A 22462-nucleotide genomic window follows, 5' to 3' on the forward strand; every position below is an offset into this window, starting at 1 on the left:
ACTTTAATCCCACTCACCTGTCCCATGCTCGCTTGTAGCTATCCTATTTGAATTTGCAACTCCAATATCCTTCTGCATGCTCCTTAACATCTGCAGGTACTATTTTCCAAAGTATGTCCACAGCTCCATCATTGTGTCGTGGAACTTGTCTCCAATCTCATCCAAGTCCCCCTCAGCGAGGACCATTGGATTTGCATATACGTGCTTGTTCGATTTCTGCTTCTTCCTGGGTCTAGAAGTGGTCTCCTTCTGGTGCTTTGTAATTATTAAAGGAGTGCTCTACTCCTTTCCACCACCTCCTTTATCCTCAGACCCTTCCTTTTTTGTATTATGTTGAGAAACAGATTCCTCTACCTCCAATGTGGCCTCCTTCAGAATGTGCTCCTTGTTAGCAACTGCCATGGCAGTGCCTTCCTTCTTTTTCTTGGGCTGCTACCTAATCAACCTCTTTCCTTTTTTGCACTGTTGTGGCCTGTGTGGAGGATACTTCTCCACCTTTGTTCGTTCTTGCGCCGAGATCTGTGCGGTGTAGCCACTCCACTGGAAATTTTCCCATGACTTCCTGTGCATTTGCGTTAGTGACTAGGTACAACAACTTGTACCATACTTTCTTAGGATCTCGTCTCGCGTGGATGGATACGTTGTGAAAATCCTCTTTAAGCTCCACGTAGGCCAACAACTGCTCAAACAAGGTAGGTGACAACCTCGACCTCTAGTTGATCACCGTGTAGGGGTCCATCTTGACCAACACCCATGATATATTTGTCTCCATGACCCTCTTTGGATCTTTTTTTGCCCACAACGAAGAAAACTTTGCAGCCTCTGGTAAATCAGCATCCTGTGGAGGGAACTGACTGTCTTCTAGCAGTATCCATGAAACTAGGAAAATTAACAATAGTAACGAGGCATAGTGGAATGCCTTGTCATCGTCATGTGCTTTGTGACAATTCAACAGAAACTCTTTGCATAGATATTGCACCTAGTTGTACTGCACCCCCTTCGCGCATTGTGCAGCGAATGAAATGACTGGTGTCGACACCTCATCCACGCGACACTTTCTCATGACCTTACAAGCCAAAATATGGGTGGAAAATAACATCACTTTTTCTGTGATGGAATGGATAGAGTATCCACGCGACTTCTTCACTAAGGTAAACTCGTTCTTCATTCAATCCGTGAGTTGTTTTTCTTTACACTTGCCTCCAAACTCCTCAGTGGGATCCACCCCTTGGTAGGGCAACCTAGTGATATGGTGGATCAACATATTTGTGATGGGGATGGGCTCTCCCAACCAAAGACACCCATCATGAACTAGTGTAATCAATTGTCAAACACACAATGTGTTGATAGTGGTTCTACTAAAATGTGGTACCCATAGCTTATTTAATAACCTAACCTTCTCAACTCCTGCGACCCACTTCATGGGTTCTAGTCATGTGACTCCAGTCTCCTCATAGTATATCTTCACCAAAAATTTATTTGTCGCCAAATGAAGGAATTTATCGTGATCAGGTAGATCCCAATCCTCGATTTTGAGTGCGAGAATGCATCCTGAGAGCGCACCTTCAAATGGAACTTTCTCCGTAAATAGCGGTGTAGAGACCATAAACTTGCCAGAATCAGGACCTTTTGGGACCTTCGCTTTTACCTTTCATGGAGGGATATACTTTGGGAGCCTAGTGTTATGCTCTCCCTCCTCAGCATCCAAATCTTTAATCCCTTCGCAAAGCTCCTCTTCATCAAGATCCAGGGGTTCATGTGGCTATTTTGACTTGTCCAAGTTTCCTTTCTACCGAACCACCATAAGGTTATTCCTCGATGATTGCCTCACCGGTACAACCTGTGGTTTCCTCTTTCTCTCAGCAACGGATGGTTTAGGCCTAGGTGACCTCAGTGCGATAGTCATAGATGGTGTAGCTTCCATTTCCTATGCAACTTCAAGGGTTGCGGCTTCAAAGATAGCGACTTTAGAGACAACGACTTCTGAGATAGTAGCTTCTATAGGATCAGGCATTTTCTCAAGGATGATCTTACGGCTCCAATCTAGCAAGTTTGTGAACTCCAACTGTGAAAGAAGTTCCTCCCAATATTCTCAGTTCATAGACTTAAGGAAAGAAAATTCACAAGAGATTTTTAGAAGGAAAAGTGTTCTACTGCAGGCTAGCATGCCAGATTTATAGGTGATTTCAAATTCAAATCCAACCATTCCCTCTAATTTCTGATCATAAATGCATCTTTGGCGGCAGATTGCGAAAGATTTGTGCCATAAATGAAACCTACCCTCTCATCCTAACAAGATTTTTTCCATCCAATCAGCTACAGTGCATCCAATGACTATTTTTAGACTCATCTACATGACACCATCCTCCATGGGGCAGCTCCTCCTAGCGCACTTCGGGCTTCCCTTGCGTAGCCCCATTACTTAGTTTTCCCAGTCTTAGGGAAATGTAGTTTATAGTCTTGTACTTCCTTGCAACTGCCTAGAGTACTAAGACTGTCCTACCATCATGTAGTCATTTTGTAGGGGTAGGATCCCCTTGATATAACTTCAATTGGCTTCCATTGACTCTTCCCGGAAATAATTCCCCATTCAACTTCGTGAGTTGAACTGCGCCACCATCTATAATTTCCTTGACTACATACGGTCAAAACGAATGCATTTGAAACTTCCCAGGGAACTTCATGAACTTGCTATCATAAAGTAAGACCAAATCATTCACCTTGAAGGTGCACAACTTAATATGTCGGTCATGCCAGGCCTTCTCGCACTCCTTCTACACCTGTTGGTGAAATATTGCTAGAAATCGGTCTCCTTCTAATTCCATCAACTACGCAAGGCACTCCTCCATAGTCTCGCAGTCTGCCATATTAGTCAATGCTGCAATTAGCAAACTCAATACAATATACTCCATGGGAATCACAACCTCTATCCCATAGACGAGCCTAAACAAGGTTTGTCTTATCAACTTATTACACGCCATCCTATATGCCCATAGGACCGCTGGTATGCGCACATCCTAATCGTTCCTCTGTGCATTGCATACCTTCATCAATGAATTTTCTGGAATTTTATTGAATGATTCAATCGTACCATTTTCATGAGGATGATAGGGTGTACTCTTTTAATGATAAACCTAAAATTCTTCGAGCATCATGCCAATAGTTTCATTTAGAAAGTGCATACCCCTATCACTCATCAATATCTTAGGACTCCCAAACCTTGTCAAGACATATTCAAATAGGAACTTCATAGCTGTAGCAGTGCTACAGTCCTTCACCATTTATGATTCTTCCCATATTTTCAAATACTTCGTAGCAATAATAATGTACCACATGCCCATCTTTTTCCCTAGTGGTTGTATGGGACCCACAAAGTCAATCGCCCATTTTTCAAACACCTATAACGAAATCTGAGGATTTAAGGGAAATTCATCCCTTCGCAATGGTTTTCCTGTCCTCTGACATGCATCACATGCCCTACAATATACCTTAGAATCCTTATGCATCGTCAGTGACCATAATCCTACACGCAGAATCTTCTTCGTGGTTGCTCTGCCTACATAGTGTCCTCCTGCCACTCCTCCATGTGCTTCGGTGAGGATGATAGAGTGTTTGAACTCAGGAACATATTGACACAGTATTTCATCAATGCCCATCTTATATAGGTGTCTCACAATCACAGAAAAGTCAGTTGCGTGGACCACCAACTCCTTTTTCTGTTGTGTAGATTGTCCTTCTAGGGTTGTTCTGGTAGTCAAAAACTAGATTATATCAACAAAATGATCATCTACGACACATACAGTGAAGAGTTGCGCATCCAGAAATCCTTCTTCCAAATTAGTAGGTTCCTCGTCTGTCTCAATTATGGATAGATAATTCGGTCCCGCATTCAACTGCCCAGGCTTCACAATCACCTCAAAGTCATATTCCTAAAACAGAAATAACCACCTATAGATCTTCCCCCCCCAACATAAGCTTGTTGACTAGGTACTTGAGAGCAGAGTGATCTATATACATTCTGAAATGCACACCTAATAGGTAATGTCGAAATTTCTACAACATCTAGACCATCGCCAATCCTTCGCGCTCTGTAGTTGAATATTTCTTCTCAATCTTTGATAGTTTCCTATTTGCGAAGGCTATAGGGTGATATATCTCGCTTTCCCCTGGATGGGTCAATACTGCTCCCAACACAATACAAGAGGCATCCACGTGAACATGAAATATTTTTTTCCAGTCTAGGAATACCAAAATTGGCACAGTCACCATCTTTTCCTTTAATACATCTAGAGTACACTGACACTCTTCGTCCCAACATAAAGTCATATCCTTCTTCAGTAATTTCTCTATTGGTGCAATTATTTTTGCATAAGCCTTCATAAACTTTCTATAGTAGCCAGTGTGGCACAACATTGCGCGTAGATTCTTTACGTCTTTGGAGCTTCTAAATTGACAATCACTGTTATATTCACAGGGTTTACCATTAGTCCTTGCTTACATACCACATGGTCTAGCAATATCCCATAAGTCACACAAAAGATACATTTCTTCAAATTTAGAGCAATTCAGTGTCTGCGACATGTATCCAACATAAGGCGCAGACTTGCAATGTGACACTTTACCAATGCAAACATAGTCCAGTCATCAAAATATACTTCTAAGAATTTATGGATGAATTCTTTGAACACTGCAATTACAACCCTTAAAAATATCACAAGCGCATTCTTCAGTCCAAATGGAATCACTGTGATTTGGAAGCATCCCCACTCTATCGTGAAGGTCATCTTACTGCGATCCTCCTGCACGATCTTAATATGATGGTACCCTGAGAACCCATCAGTTAATGAATAAGCTTCCTATCCTCCAACATTATCCAATACTTCATCTATAAATGGTGTTGGAAATGGGTCATGAACACATGCATCATTGAGCTTTCTTAGGTCTACACATATTCTGATTTCACCCTGTTTCTTCTTCTCTTGAACAACCATAGGTTCACCAAATTAGATTCTTCTACTGACTCAATAATTCCAGCTTCTAGCATTTTTTCTAGCTCTTTGCACACCTTCTACTTATGATTAGTATTTAGATGGTAAGGTATCTGTTTCAAGGGCTTCGTATCGAGTTTTAAGGTAATATTCATCACTTTTAGATCCCCTACTATTGTTTTAGGTCCAAGAACTTGGTAGGAAAGAAGTCTTGGTATTTGCACAATAACTCTGCAACTTTATCAACCGTATATTCATCCAAATAATCACCTTTCTTTGAAAACTTAGGTTACGTGTCGGACCCAATTTTTACTTGCCTGGTATTCAAAGGTTTTGATATATCAAGGTTCGCTTCTTTAGGTCCTTCAACCTCGCGTTGTACTTCGGTCTCTAGAATGTTGATTTTCCATTGATCTTCTTCTTCTTCTTCTTCTTCTACAGTCACATTGTAGCACTCCAGCACATGGTGTAGCTAGGTACTCCAATATGGTTGAACCCATTGTACCGGCTCTACAGGCGTTCTAAATAATGAAACCTTAATTTCCTGGAGTGCTTCATCAATGCACTCAAATCCATCCTCAAAGATGAAAGTTAAAAAGAAAATTTCCCTCAAGATATCCCATTCTGTTGTCCCATGGCATAGTCTGTTTCCAAGTACCAATTCATTGGAATAGTATCTAAGGTGTGACAAAAGATATGCACCCATTCCTGTTGTGGCTCTTTGCCCCATGCTTTAGTCCACCACGCCAAGTGTTCGTTGTTATAGACATTTTTGGGCACTACAACCCCAAGCATAAATGTCCATAAACCAAGGGCTCCTAAGTCCCTAAAAGTATTGTTCCAACCCCTAAATGAACAAGGTCAACTGATTACAGCTTCTCCCAGAAGTTCTCCATGAAAAACTACTCAGAACTAATCAAAACTGGATCATTTCACCTGCTCCATAGGCAAAGTGCATTGCATCTCACCTAAGTACACATAGTGGGTGCGTTGCATTTCAAAAATCCCTTCTATGGGGTTCGATGGGCGAGAAGAGACAAATGGCAGTGTCAATCCGCGAGGTGGAGAAGCATGGAATCTTCCAGAAACTTCTCTTGTGACACTTGCCTCTCTGAATTCGACCAAGGATGAGTAAGAGATCATCAATCTCCAAGTGGAAGCAAGAACTATCAGAGGGAAGACACTAATCAAATCAAAAGCTAACTCATCTCCCTTACAGACATCTATATATGGATCCCTCATCCCAGAGATCCAGAGGCTGGAATTTTGCATCTTGTAAGGAATTTCTGTTGGTTTCTTGAGGTAAAATCATAGTGTTGGGTGATCTAAGATTTTCATGAGGTGAAGAAGGGCTTACTTGCTGAGAGGATGATGCTGGGTCAGAATAACTCGTTGTAACTCTCTTGGCTCTTTCTTGATTATCAATAAAGCTATTCAAGTTTTCCTCCATACTCTTGTGTGATTTATGTTTTATGCATTTGTATGGTCAATTTACATCTGATCCTAGATTGTTTATGATAATAGATCCATGTTCTCGTATAGTGTTATGCTGCTTTGATTCTGCAGGTACTCTGTGAAGCTGGGTATACAAGAAAGCAAGTAGAAAAGGACTATCAGAAGAGAGGGGAATCGAGCAAGGAACCAAGCGTAAGACAAAGGTTGGTCTCCTTTATTCTTCTCTCATCTATCTTTCATAAAGGAAAACGAAAGTAGTTTTACTTTGTTTGTTTCTAAGGTAGCTACCAGCCTTAGTGGGATTAGAAGTTCTGCATAGACACTTTTCCCTGTAACAAAATGGTGACTCCGCTGGGGAGCGAATAGATTGATTGTTTATCTACATTTGTTTACTTTATAAAGTTACAGATGGAGCCTGAAGTCAAGCCAGCTAGCCTTCGAACTGCATTTGCTATGCAAGTGCAAAGTAGATCAACGCTGCTTTAGTCAATCTTCGGGTTTTGTTTATGAATTAAACAATTGATTTACAAGCTTTCTAATTGCCCTCGTGGTGGCTCTAGTAACCTCCTTGGATCTACCCCTGTGATTGATTTACTGATTACCACTTTCTTGGCAAAAATCCTTGAACTGAACTGCAAACTGTGACCCGGAACCCAAGCAAAGTCTCATCCTTGGTCCAGCACACTGTCTGTTCTGTGAATCTCAAATTTAGCGCACTTCCCGAGTGTAGAAGGTGCGTTGCATTTCAAATTCGCTGTGTTACAGGTGCGCTGATCAGACTAGGCATTGTTCCTAAATTTTGGTTTCTGTGTTCACTCTTTTCAGATCTATTCAAGAATTTTGCTGCCTGTAGTCAATACACCTCTGTTTGAAACCCCTTTCCTTGCTGTTATTCCGCCTCCATTGTGCAAAGAACTGTAAATGTTTTTATGTATTTGTTGAGTCATTTTCAGTTCTCCTTTGCAAAGAAGTAACGTAAGTGTACTGTCGTTTCTTGATTAGAAAGTGTCGCAAGTGTCGTTTTCAGTCATAGAAGAGAATCTAATTGTTCTTGACGGTCGATTACCCTGTTACTATTGTATTCGATCTGAATTAGTAGTTTTTCTAGTGTTGAAAGCCAGTTTTCATTTCCAAATTGCAAAGTGTTGTCATTGTCTTCATTTTGATTTTGAAAAGAAACTTGTTAGTAATTGTCGCTTTGAAAAGTAATTTAGATTTTCGCATTAGCTTTCTTTTTATCATTCACATATTAAGAAGGCTGAAAACAAATACATGCATGTGCATTTTCATTTAGACTGTTTGATTGGTTTGATTTAGGACAATGCATATAGTGTGTGCTCTATGCTCTTTGCTGAAAGAATACTGTTTCTCTTTCCTTAGTAGCTAGGATTTTCATTGCACAAAGAAGATAAAACGACTGTTTATCATCTTAGATTGCATTTTAGGAATTGTACATCTACATCACGCGGTGAACCTGAAAGGCAAATTTCTTAAGCAAGATCAACTATAAAATAAATTTAATGAATCTAACAACGCTTTGGAACCTAACGCACAACATCTAGAAGTCTAGGCTAGAGATGTATTCCGGCGTCGTAAAGCCTGGTAACTGTTGTTCTCACTGTTGGTTGGGTGATTCCTCCACTTTGAGACGATAAGTGCCAGTACGGACTTGTGCTCCCACGTACCGTCGAGTATATTTTTGGAGACCACAATAGGCTTAATCCTTTATCCATAGGAAGCCGTGTCTGCCGCCCTATCGATCGCAATGCACTGAACACAACATTTGGGAAGATTGACTGTCGTACCGTAAAAAGTATTTTGCAGTTTTGCGATTGGTTTGGTAATCCCTCTGTCTAGATTTCCAGAGCAGTCCCTTTCGTTCCTTTTCAGACTCCTTAACGGAAAAGGTCCATCTGAGCACTTGTCACTTCAGGCTCATTAAAAATCGAAGGCGACTAGAGTCATCTTTTGTTTTTTCTCGACTCTTAAAAATTGAAAAAACAAGTTGTGTCAAAGCGTCTAAAATTCATCTAATTCGGAAACATACTTCCCCTTGATTTTTAGTTGATCGAGTAATCCGCAATCGTGGAAGAAAGTCAATTGAAACCCCATCGTTCGCGGAGGCTTACGAGTCAACCATCTTTGTCTCCGGAATCGAAACTATTACGGACAAAGCGAACTCATTTAACCAATTCCAAATCCCCTGGTAAAGTTAGAACAAGTGTTCCAACAACATCAAAGACTCTGGTTACTCCAAACATTTCTGGTATCCCTTCCTTTACAGAAGAAGTTCAGCAGCCACCAAAGGACAGTAGCTCTGATCCTAGTCTAAGGGTAAACACTTGTATTACTGAACTAGTTCCATCTATAACTGGTTTGGAGGGTGTTATTCCCCAAACATTTGTCGCTGCAGACTCCATACCTTCTTCGGCACCAGAAATATTTTATGGACCTGACGGTCTACCTCTTCCACCTGGTCTGATTGCTATAGAAGAGATTGTGGAGGATCCTCCATCTAGTACTCCATCGCAATTTGGAGTCGGGATCACTCTGTATCCTTCTTCATCAGAAATTAGTCTACCACCAGCGGAAGCTCCTGTAGAATCGCTAGGTAATCTTTTGGATAGACTAGAAATGTCTGAACAACCGTTGACATCTAGGACTGTGTCGTCCGACACAGTGACGACAAAACTTCCTGCTATCACTCCAACAATGTTCGCCGGTATACCATCTGTCCCAACTAGCTCTCAATCGCTAGAAGGGGCCCACTCAGGGGCTATTTTGACAATATGGTCCGTTCCTGTTTGTTCATCCGGAATAGTATCTAGAAACTCTTATGTTGAGTCTCAACAAATTGATCCTTCAGGATGTCAATTTGGGTAGTCCGGTCCTCAAGGGAAAACCATTCCTTTAAGTACCGGATTACCGCCGTATGGGGGGCAGTATACCCTTTCGTTATCTCCTCCGGGAGGACAGCCATATGGGAGTTCACAACAAAATTCAGGTTATGCTGGAATTACATCTAGCGGTTGGGTACCGATACTACCTCAAAAACCAAGAGTTGTATATTCGATGCAACAATGTTTACCTATGTCAAATATACCAACTACGCCAGCTATTGTGACAGTGTCGCAAGTACAAGCGTTGCTTGTTTTATGCCAACCTCATGTTTCTCAGGTTGTAATGCAACAGCCTCTTGACCCTGTGACTCAACCACAATCACCGACTGGTGGAATGACACAGGCCCAAAGGGGTACAATTACACCTCATCTTGGTCAAACAGTTAGTATCGGGAAACAACACATGGCTTCACAACCATGGCTGGTGCAATACCAACAACCGCAATTCCAACAAGTATACCAAGGATCTGAGCAACAAATCTTTGCAAATAGTGGGCAGCCGTATATTCAAAATGGTCAAAATCAACCATTCTACAATGGTTATGCCCACCAACCTTACCAAAGTTACCAACATCAAATGCATTATGTTGGTATGCAAAGACCCACTGCTCAGGCGATTCCATCTTATCCTGGGTATGCTTCGCCTAACCTGAATCAACAGTTACCCTTCATGGCAACTTTAGAGTTACCGGATTTAAATCGGTTAACAAACGATCCAATCGCTTACGCCCCTTGGTGGCCAGCGATTCCGCATAAACTTCCATCAGATATTCCTAAATTTAATGGAAATCCGGGTGAAGATCCGTCAAATCATGTGATGACCTTTCATCTGTGGTGTCCGTCAAACACCCTAAATGATGATTCGATTAGGCTTCGCCTTTTTCAGAGGATGTTAACTGGTCCGGCAACAAAATGGTATATCGAGTTGCCCAGAGCTTCGTTTGAGAACTTCAGTACCCTAGCCACAACCTTTTTAACCCATTTCCAGTTACCGATAAGGTACGAAACGGGAACAGAACTTCTTACCAATTTCAAACAAACAATGGACACTCACATATCTGATCATATTCATGAGTGGCGACGTCATCGTAGAATGGTAAAAACGTATGTTCCTGATCAGCTTTTAGCTGAATGGTTTATTAAGTCTTTGTTACCTTCCATTACAGAAGATGTGGCAAAAGGGGGAGTCGTCACCGAAGAGCAAGTTATCGCTCATGCACAATATTTAGACTTGATTTACACTCAGTCTGGCACACTCTATGATAAAATACCTGACGCTCCCAAACTGGAATTCTCGGTCCCTCCTCCTAAATCAAACAATGACTCTCATGTTGGCGATGGCGTGATTGGCACGATAGACACGAAATCGACAAAGGCTACATCTAAAAAAGCTCGTAAGATTTTCGGTCAAAATGCAAAAGAAGAACTTCTTGCCTCGGAAGTAAATGCCGTCTCGACAGATAAAGGCAAAGAAACCAAGCAACCAGGAGGCAAGAAGAAAAACAAAGGGAAGAAGAAGAAACAGGAGGAATCATCACCTGAAAAATCTTCTGCAAACCCTCCTAGAAATAGGAAACCAAAAAATCCATGCTTTATATGCGATGAGGATCATTGGACAGCAGATTGTCCACACAGAGCTGAGCTTAGAAAATTCTTCAAGAATTCAAAAACCTCGGCAGTATTAACTGATCCGTTTCCGAATCGAGGAACAATTCTTGTTGACAGTGGAAATGCTTCCCTATCTCAAGTGCTGATGTTGTCGGTTTCCAAACAGTAAAATGATGCTTTGATATCGACAAGGAACAAATATTACGGGAATCCATAGCTGTCAAAGAACAAGGATAAAGATCAACCTAGTAGCTCGACAACAACTTCGACAGAAGTTGCGCCGCCCATCATTCCTGAGTTGACAATAAAACCGCCAAAGGGAGTAGTACACAAGTCGACATTTAATACTCGTGCTAGAGCAGCACAACATTATAATATAGTGGAAGATCTAGCCCAATCACCATCTGCTATGTCGACACTTGAGGTACTGCAAAATTTCCCATCCCAAAAGCAGGCTTTATTATTAGCTATCGGTGGGATAGACCCAAAGGATTCCAATCTTGTATCCTTTAATCATAAAGGATACGATCCTCAGTTACCAGCTCAACTAGCTTTCCTCGTCCAAGTGAAAGCCCTCAAAAAAATTGTTCATCGAATGATTATTGATGAGGGGGCATCTACATGTATTATGTCGATGAGTTGCTGGAAAACTTTAGGATCTCCAACCTTGTCACGATCTTCGACGACATTAAAAGCATTCGACGGATGAACATATACCCCATATGGTATTCTAAGTAACTTGCAGGTTGAACTAGGAGGGAAAACAGTAGAAATAGATGTGGAAGTAATCGACAGAAACCTCGATTACAAAATCCTATTGGGAAGACCATGGATATATGCTATGGCTGTTGTTGTGTCGACCTATTTTAGGAGGATTGCATTTCCCTTTCAGGGAGGGATTACAATTGTCGATCAACAAACCTTCCTCCCTAATGGTTCTCAAGTTACGGGAAGCATTCTAATGATCCATGGAAGCCCTCATTTGCTTCAAAATATCGGAGTAGGCCTACTAAATGACCCTATATTAATGGGAACTTTTGCCCTTCCACCTCCAATAAATCTAGCGGAAGTAGAATCAGTAGGAACCTGCAATATGATATCTTCGATTGAAAAGATCTTAGAAAATGATATAAACATGGATCATACGTAGGTATTGCCTCCAAGCCCAATGGAAATATTGTAGCGATCAATGTTCCTAGCATGGGAGGCAAACCCAAATCAACGCTCATCAAGCGTCTGGATAGATAGGTCTAAGGAATATGGCACCCCTTCAGATCCTTGGTCGCAAGTGCATTACACCGACGAAGGAATTGTTCAATCAATGGTAATTGAAGGGGCACCATGGGAAGATTACCACCATCGTTCACTTCTTTTGGATTGTGAAGAAGATATTCCTGACGACCTTCATCATCCTTCAGTTTTTGATTTCCTATCAAATACTGTAAAAATGGTGGATTCTGAGCGAAACTTGTCCAACATTGAAGAGACTATCGCCATAAATATCTTGACCAAAACAGATATTGTAGAGAATATTTATGTTGGCGAATGTTGTTCTCCTTCAGAACTAGAAATATATAACGATCTTTTTCGCGAATTCAGAGATGTCTTTGCTTGGTCATATAACGAAATGCCAGGCATTGACTCAAGTATTATTGAACACGAAATCAAGATGTATCCAGATGTCAAACCAGTACGACAACAGCTACGGCAGGTGCACCCCAAGAAAGCCACTGCCATCAAGGCAGAAGTTGAAAAACTTCTCCATGCTGGTTTCGTTTACCCGATTCCTCTAACCGATTGGGTATCGAACATTGTTCCTATTATGAAAAAACAAGGAACGATTAGAGTGTGCGTCGATTATAGGGATGTAAATCAAGCTTGTCCAAAGACAACTACCCTACACCCTTCATTGACCAGATAATTGATGAGTGCGCCAGATGCGCAATCTTTTCATTTATGGATGGATTCTCGGGTATAATCAAATAAATATCCGCCCACAGGACCAGTCAAAGACTGCATTTATTTGTCCGTGGGGCACATTCACATATTGAAAATTACCCTTTGGTTTAAAGAACGCAGGGGAAAAATTTCAGAGGGAAATGAATTATGCCTTCCATGACATCAAAAACATCATTCAACCATATCTCGATGACCTTCTGGCTCATTCGCGAAAGCGGACTGATCATCCGCAGCATTTAAGAGCGATATTTCTACGTTGCCGACACTACAAGATACGACTCAATCCACACAAATGTGTGTTCTGTGTTAGTTCTGGTCATTTTCTTGGCTTTGTAGTCTCAAAGGATGGGATTCGTCTCGACCCATGTAAGGTTCAGGCAATCATTAATTTGCCTCCACCTTCAAATTTGCTTCAGATTCAGAAACTCCAAGGGAAAGCAAATTTTCTAAGGAGGTTCATTCCAAATTACGCCGAACTTGCTAAAGGTTATACACGTCTATTGAAAAAGGAAGTGCCCTTCGTCTGGGATCAGGTTGCGCAAGCTTCCTTTGATGCTTTAAAAGAATCCCTAATGAAAGCATCATTAATGTATGCTCCCGATTATCAAAAAGACTTTAACCTGTATCTGGCTGCAGCAGATACAACCATCGCAATGGTTTTAGTTCAAGAAGACAACGGAATTGAACATCCTATATATTATTTGAGTAAGAACTTAAATGATACAGAAAGCAAATATTGTTATGTTGAAAAGCTAGCGCTCGCAGCTGTTCAAGCGATACAGAGATTTCGACACTATGTCCTCTTTCGAAAAACTACCATTCTGTCAGATTGCAACCCCATGACTTATATATTGTCGCGACAGTTGCTGGGGGGCAAATATTCAAAATGGATAGCAATTCTACAAGAGTTTGATCTGGAATTTGTAAAATCCAAGTCAAAGAAAGCCCTGGTTTTCGCAGAATTATTATGCGATCTCCCATCGTCATCCAACGATGAAACAACCGAAGAAACTATCGTGGATGAATCTTTGTTTCTGATATCTTCAAGCAATCCGTGGTATGGAGATATAATCATTTATCTCCAAACCCAAAAATATAGGCCTAATACCTCCCGTTCCAAACAAAAACGTATTCGATACCAATCAAAAGACTACATGATCGTCGGTGATACACTTTACCGTCGTGGTGTCGATACAGTTCTACGGAGGTTCCTCACCCATGAGGAAGCCGAAAAAGTCCTGAATGATTGCCATTCAGGCGTGTGTGGGGGGCATCAATCCGGTTACACTACGGCGAAATTTTTTTACGAGCAAGATACTTCTGGCCAACAATTTTAAAGATTGCATAACCGCAGTCAGAAGTTGCCATGCCTGTCAAATTTTCGATAGCAAAACCAGAAGACCATCCGCACCTCTGCAGCCAATAGTTGCTGTTGTGCCATTTGCCAAATGGGGCATCGATTTCATGACATGTAACCCCACCTCGACCAGGGGGCATGGGTATATCATAGTCGCAGTGGACTATTTTACCAAATGGGCCGAGGCAATGCCTACATTAGATAACACTAGTGAAACAGCTACCCTTTTCTTTTTTAATCATGTAGTCGCCAGATTCGGCATTCCACAGGCTATAGTCATAGATCATGGATCGCATTTTCGCAATCACATGATGGTTGAATTAGCTGCCAAATTAGGGTTGTCCCATGACAGCTCTACTCCATACTACCCGCAGGCCAACAGACAAGTTGAAGCAATCAACAAGGTCCTGAAGCACATGCTGCAAAGGATGATTGGAGTTCACAAAAGGAGTTGTCACCTGATCCTGTACTCAGCCTTGTGGGCATACTGAACATCGGTAAGGAATGCAACCAGGTTTACACCTTTCCAACTGGTGTATGGCCTAGAAGCAATCTTACCAGTTCAGTGTGAAATCTCGTCCCTCAAACTCGCAATCGACCTTCTCCTCTGAACTTCAGAAGAGGAGGCTCATTTCTTGGAACTAATCCAATTCGATGAAACCCATCGAGATGCCGCTTTGGTTAACGAAGCCCATAAGAAACGAGTCAAGGAGCAGTTCGACAAGAATGTCAAACCCCGTGTCTTCTCAAAAGGTGACTTGGTCTTGCTTTATGACCAAGAATCTGCTAAATTAGGAGCAGGTAAATTCAAGTCTTTATGGATGGGCCCCTATATTGTTAAGCGAGTGTTAGAAAAAGGAGCCTATGAGTTAATGGATTATGACGGGATTCCACTGGCACAAACTTGTAATGGGTTGTACCTTAAGCGTTACTACGCATGATTCAATATGGTAACCTATATGCTTTTGTTACATTTTTTGTTTTCACTAAAGTATTTGTTTTGGTCAAGTAAGTCCGCTTTTTACATTTTGTCACATATGTCGAACCTATTGGAATATTTTGTTGGATATGCCGACGGAGCAAGTCGTCGTTCGCGAAAGCTATCTTCTGCAGCCTAGGCCATTTCTAATCCAAGCGGCAAGTTAGTAGGTTTCAGAGGGGTATGTATTGGTCGATCAACGAATAACATCGCTGAATATAGCGTGTTGATAAAACTTCTCTCTGATGCCATCACACATGGCATATGCCGATTGGTCATCAGGCTAGACTCACAACTCCTCATACTACAGCTCACTGGTATCTACTCCGTCCAAAATCCAGATATCTATCGCATGTTCCTAAGGGTCAAGATTTTGGAAAGGCAATTTGATTTTATTCAATATCAGCATATTTCCAGAAGCTTAAACACATTAACTAACTCATTCGCAAATTATGTGTTAGATAAACATTTGCAACATTTATAAAAAGAAGCATCTCATCAATATTTGCATCAGGAACATGTAACTTAACCAAAATAAAACTCCGAAAATCAAAAATATATATATAACTATTTATGGTTTACACATAATGTTCTGTAACCAAGACAAAATTGGTCAAATGACCCAAAACTCAAAACGCTAGGGGGCACCCTAGTCTAATGATGCTGGTGATAACAAGTCACCGCCTGTGCAATCATGCGTAAAAGCCTAGTCCATCGACTTGGCACGCCAGTAGTGCGTCGCTGCAACCTCAAAGGCAGCTCGTCAGTCCTCACATCTGGAATACCGAGAGTGAGGCTCTCGACCTGATCCTATAATGCTGAAAGAGTCTCGGCCACATCAAGGTCGCGAAGGATAGCCCTTCCCATAGCCTCTCCTGTTGGAGCGGCAACTGGCACTCTCAGGCGTACTACTAGTCGAACGGGACCAACATTTTCATGAGCACATGAGTTCTGATTAGTCTTGATAGAATAAAGCACAAGGACATTATAAAAGGAAAAACAATAAACAGAAATATGGTCAAGAATTTACCAATGGCACCCCACTATTCGACAACCGGCAGTACCAAATCCGGGTCACCCCGGAAGTCGATACCAGCATATGGATACTCGGAATAAACCATCTCCTAATGATCGAACCACCCGAAGAAGGTATCAGAAAAGGAAATCTGAGATTGACTAGCATGCCTAGACATATGGTTGACCCATCTCTGCATACGGGGTTCAATCGATGGAGGTAAACCAAGTGCAATATACTGTGGCTGCATCAGTGGTATCTTTTCCAAGGTGAAGGTGGTTAAAATAGAACCGTATCCAAAGTTCTTCAATCTCCCGATTTTCACCTTGGTCAACTGTTCTTTCATCACAAGAAGTACTACGTCACACCAGTTGAACACCTTCGGTTCGAGACATTCCAAGGCGTACTGCATATAAGATCGGTTGGCCACATGAAGAGTCGCACTACCAGCCATCCTACCAAAAGTGAACAGAATGGTCCTCAAAGACCTGTCAGTGACATCTCAGATGATGATCTTGCCGTCTTTACTCGGCTGAGATCCCTCTCTGCAATACCTGCGAACATAATCTCTCACAAATTCACCTCCACGGGCTGAACCTGATAAAGAGATAGGGGCACCCTACCTCGATAAGCTGGTCAAAAAATAGATGTCCATTACAGTCAAGGGGATGGATTTTCCCCTAATCTGGAACACCTGGCTAGTAGGATCCCAAGCATCGAGAAAATACTACAGCAAGTTGATTTTTTGTCTCATGCTAGAAATGCAGAAAAACTTCAACAGGCCACAGTTCCGTAATGCATTTACTGTAACCGGATCATGTAAGGCAAGCATGTCATCTTCTTCATGCTCACATTCTCGCCATGTAATGGTCATTTTTCTCCAATAAATCTCTGAAAACAAACAAGAGAAGAGTTAGATCCTGATTTTGTGAGAAACAAGAAAAAATTTCCATTGAAAACTGTGCATAAATTTCCTTCCTTGCGCTCATCGCACCTACAGTAGTGTTCTGGGTGCATTGCGTGACAATTGGCCAGTGGACAGGCTAACATCCAACGCACCTTTCGATGCATAAAGGGTGCGATGGAGCCAGGGCGAGTTTTTCAAACCCCAGAGGCTCAGAAAAACCAGAAATCAGGCTCAGAATGCAAAATGGAAAGGATGAAATGAAAGAGCTCAGGTTTAGCTCCTACCTGGTCCGGACGGTGCCGAAAATTGTCCACAGAATCTCTTGGAATCAACTGATGAAAATCAAGGGGGGAAAGCACCTCCAAAGCTCCAACAAGCCAAAGTTCAAATGAAATGGTAAAATGAGAGGTAAAAGCACTTTTAAATTACTTTTTACATAATTCGAGTAAAATATTAGTGTCTTAAATCGTTTTTCAAACATATATTGTTCATTTCTAACTAGTTTGATGAAGCTATCAAGCATGCAGTACAATCTTTGAAGGAACAAAGCTATTTATGGTAAAGTCAAGAAATGACTGTTACATCGAGCAATTTTAACGCGGACTTCATGCTCGTTAAAAAATAAACATAAGCAATGAGCAAATGTTTCCCCCAACATTTAAGCTCAATAAAAAATGAACCAATTTCCGGTAAATAACCATCGTGAATGTAGTACTTCAGCCTTTAAAGCCTTGGTCGTGTTCTCATCATCACCTCCAATTTGTATTGGCCGATCATTCACTTCCATTTGATTGTTTACCCCTTTTGTGGAACAACTGCGAAGAGTGATCCTGTTAGCCATCCTTGTAACACTGCCGTGATTGGAAAATTCCAAACCTTACCTGGAATCAGCTGCTACTCGAATTTATCACTCGTTCCTCAAAGACGAGTCTCCTTTAAGCTCTTTTCAACGGACTCGTAAAATATGAAAATATTGTCGAGCCATTGGCCTCTCCAGCTCGTTAAAGTGACTGGAAGTGCTATCCCTCCTTTAGATTTTAATCTTTTTGGACCTGAGGGATTATTACACAAAAAGATCGAGTGCTTGTTTTGTTCGGCTTGTTAAAAGTATCGAAAATTCATCCCTTCTGTATTGTTTTATACTTTTTCGGACTTAAGGGATTAGATGACGAAAAAGGATTTCTGGAGTTTCCTTTACGTCCCTTTTTAGACTCTCTAAAATTGAAAAGGACCGAGTTATCTTTGTCGTTAAACTCGTTAAAACCTAATAGCGACAAACTTGTCCATAGCAGACAAGAACGAGTTTCACTATCGCTAGGCTCGTTAAAACATAGCGATGGGTTTGCCCGAAGGGCAAATTATAGAACAAGCATATGTTATCCTCCTCAAGCTTGACAAAAATAAAGAGGTACTGGTCAGCAATGACTGGGGAAAAGTTGGGAAGAAAACTTGAAGAAACTTTGTCGGTAGCAAGTCACTCTTGAACATGACACTTTCGCTCCGCATCCAAGTCGGGTTGGGTTGTTTCATTCACCGGTCACATCACCATGGTCACATCACACCATCCACATTTGGGGTTAATGCTACCAATCCATCATGTCAGTGTCGCCAATATGTTCAAGAGAAGTCATTCAGAGAATTCACCTGTGTCTCACCCGCTGTAATACATTTACGCTCCATTCTTTCATGACCGCCACCTTGAACCTTATATCACCAGATCGTTTTCACCTCCATTAAAATCATTCGCTCCATTCCGTGTCATTGATGTGGGAATCATTAAGGCCCTCCTATGACGGATCGCTTCTTGTCGACATCAGCTCATTATCCAAGAAGTCGATCTAGGAACACCCCTTTCAGTACTTTGAAGCTTGCATGCCTCAATGGCAAGTTTCTCACTTCCGGCGACAGGTTTACATCAATGACCTTCGACCGAAAGATTTTGCATGGTGTTCAACAGCAAGTACCTTATTCACACCAAGTGAATTGTACTGCAGTACCTTGAGGATCATTATCATTATCGATGATTCCTCTCACGCCTGTTAACAACTTACATCATTGGCTGGTAATCAGGCGATGTCTTTCCAAGTTCGACTCCAGAACACCTCTCACATGGATCGACTTGTACTTTGAGTGAAGATCGAACGAGATTGAAGACCCCAGATCTAGTTTCATCCATCCAGGCTATGATATATATTCAGGAAAATAAAGACATCAAATTTACATCGTTGCTGCACAGATAATCATCCAATCTAAGGGGTGATGGCTCTACCAGAATCATCAATCTACACTCAGACGATTGTCTGTCCTATGTACATGAAAATGAATTTATAAAGCTGAGCATGACAATTCCCGACTCAGCTAGATCACGAAAATATTATGAAGATAATGTATTGTATTGTATCTTATTACAGGTCTCCTTCCAGCTTGAAAGAACTTCAGATCCTCATGATAAAGCATTTCACCCGACATCAAAAGAGATTAACGACCTCATGCTTTAGGGGGCAATTGTTATAGAAATTTTTGGGCACTACAATCCCAAGCATAAATGTCCATAAGCCAAGGGCTCCTAAGTCCCTAAAAGTATTGTTCCAACCCCTAAATGAACAAGGTCAATTGATTACAGCTTCTCCCAGAAGTTCTCCGTGAAAAACTACTCAGAACTGGTCAAAACTGGATCATTTCACCTGCTCCATAGGGAAAGTGCATTGCATCTCACCTAAGTACACACAGTGGGTGCGTTGCATTTCAAAAAGCCCTTCTATGGGGTATGATGGGCGAGAAGAGACAAATGGCAGTGTTAATCCGCGAGGTGGAGAAGCATGGAATCTTCTAGAAACTTCTCCTGTGACACTTGCCTCTCTGAATTCGACCAAGGATGAGTAAGAGATCATCAATCTCCAAGTGGAAGCAAGAACTATCAGAGGGAAGACACTAATCAAATCACAAGCTGAATCATCTCCCTTATAGACATCTATATATGGATCCCTCATCCCAGAGATCCAGAGGCTGGAATTTTGCATCTTGTAAGGAATTGCTGTTGGTTTCTTGAGGTAACATCATAGTGTTGGGTGATCTAAGCTTTTCATGAGGTGAAGAAGGGCTTACTTGCTGAGAGGATGATGCTGGGTCAGAACAACTGTTTGTAACTCTCTTGGCTCTTTCTTGATTATCAATAAAGCTATTCAAGTTTTCCTCCATACTCTTGTGTGATTTATGTTTTATGCATTTGTATGGTCAATTTACATCTGATCCTAGATTGTTTATGATAATAGATCCATGTTCTCGTATAGTGTTATGCTGCTTTGATTCTACAGGTACTCTGTGAAGCTGGGTATACAAGAAAGCAAGTAGCAAAGGACTATCAGCAAAGAGGGGAATCGAGCAAGGAACCAAGCGCAAGACAAAGGTTGGTCTCCTTTATTCTTCTCTCATCTATCTTTCATAAAGGAAAACGAAAGTAGTTTTACTTTGTTTGTTTCTAAGGTAGCTACCAGCCTTAGTGGGATTAGCAGTTATGCATAGACACTTTTTCCTGTAACATTCGTGCGGATCATCCTTTCCACTATATTTTTCAGTCATACAGGTATTAGTGTATCCAAACCTTAGATTCATCATTAGCTTGTATTCCTTCTAGTCAGTGAAGTTATCCTTATGTGTACCCCAACGGGCAGGCATAATGCACAGTGCCAACTCGAGCACCTGGAAATGATGCTCTTCAGGAACCTCCCTTTCAAACTCATCCAAAAATAAATTAACATCATTTAAGCCATCATAATGCTGGAGCTTCATTACCTCTGTAGATACGCACCACAAATGTTTTGTCATCATATTGCAATGTAGCGTGGAAACTTCATGCAATTTATTCTACCAATGTTGGAGCTCTTCATCTGAATCTGAGATACAAGAGCTATCTCTATCCCATGCAATTCGCTTGTCTGCAGTATGATTGATCCAATCTTCATTACGCACAGTAATATTATATATTTGATCGAAGTCATCATCCTCCACATAGTCGCAGACTAGTTCAGTGTAGTGCACTCCTTCCATAGGATCTAATGGTACAATAATTCACAGCGCCTTCCTTTCAAATGTCATCCTTCGCTTCTTCAGATTAATTACAACATCCATGTCGAAGGCCCAATCAATTCCTAGTAGTGCAGGGTAAGGATTGTTGTCATCCACTATTTCAATTACCTCAAAATCGGCCAGAGAACTTTCTCCTTCAATGTCTACTGTTACCCCATACAGGTGCCCCATAGGAATGATCTTCTGCTGATTGGCCATGTGTAGCTGTATAGGAGACCATTGTAGCACAGGTCTCCCCATCCTTTCCCATGTTTGCTTCAGTAGTACGTTTGCATCAGATCCCAGATCTAAGATAACTTGATCCATCTCATATTCTCCAATCTACACAGTCAGCTTCATCTCGCGTCTTCTTCACTTCTTATGTTTACCCAGTTTCCTCACAACGTGCTGTTTTGAAGGAATCTTATTTTTTCTCATACAATTATCGATTAGCTCCTGGAGCCCTTCCACTGACTTCTTATCCCTCAACAATTTCCTACAAGTTTTCAGAAAAGTGGCTAATATCGAGGGATCCACATCCCACACTTCATTTTTTCCAGGTGATTTCTCTTGACTTCCTGACGTAGAAGCTTCAACAAAATTCTTCTTGGCCTCCATATAAGTTTCTATAGCCTGGTTGAGGTAAAATCCGACTTCCTTTTCAGCAGCCTTGTGCACCCATCCTTTGGTCTCTAGTTTCTTTCCTTTATCTTCTCTTATGGCCATACCACTGCGCATTACGATATTAATATTGTGATCTTCTTCGCGAGGCTCCACCCTCATCATATAGATGTTCTTCTTAGACTATTGTGTCTTTTTCTCTTGCATCTTAGCTATCAACACCGAGCAATCTTCTATCAAATGATCAAAATGTCTGCAATATTGACAAGATGGATGCATTGGGTTCTAACAGTCATGTGCAAAATGTCAAGCTTTGCCACAGTTATAACAAATAACTTGTCCGCGATCTCTACCAGCCCCTCCTCCTCTTCCTCTTCCACAACCCTAAAATCCTCTTTGCACTGTACTCGTGCCTTGATTCTAAGGCCGATTTTCTGCTTGCATTTGATATGTAGGGGTCCGCTCCATCATCAATTTATAGCTTCGATAGTTTTTCTCATCATGTCCAACCAATTTACAGAAGGTACAAAAAAAATTGTTGCGGCATCTGTCCAAAATTTTGGAAAAGGTGACAATTATCAGTGGCATGCTTTCCAGCTATTTGGTAG

This window comes from Pinus tabuliformis, chromosome 4_2 (genome assembly GCF_031772625.1).
Source record: "Pinus tabuliformis cultivar Carrire ecotype Pingquan chromosome 4_2, CPIR1, whole genome shotgun sequence".
In the NCBI taxonomy this organism is placed as follows: Eukaryota; Viridiplantae; Streptophyta; class Pinopsida; order Pinales; family Pinaceae; genus Pinus; species Pinus tabuliformis.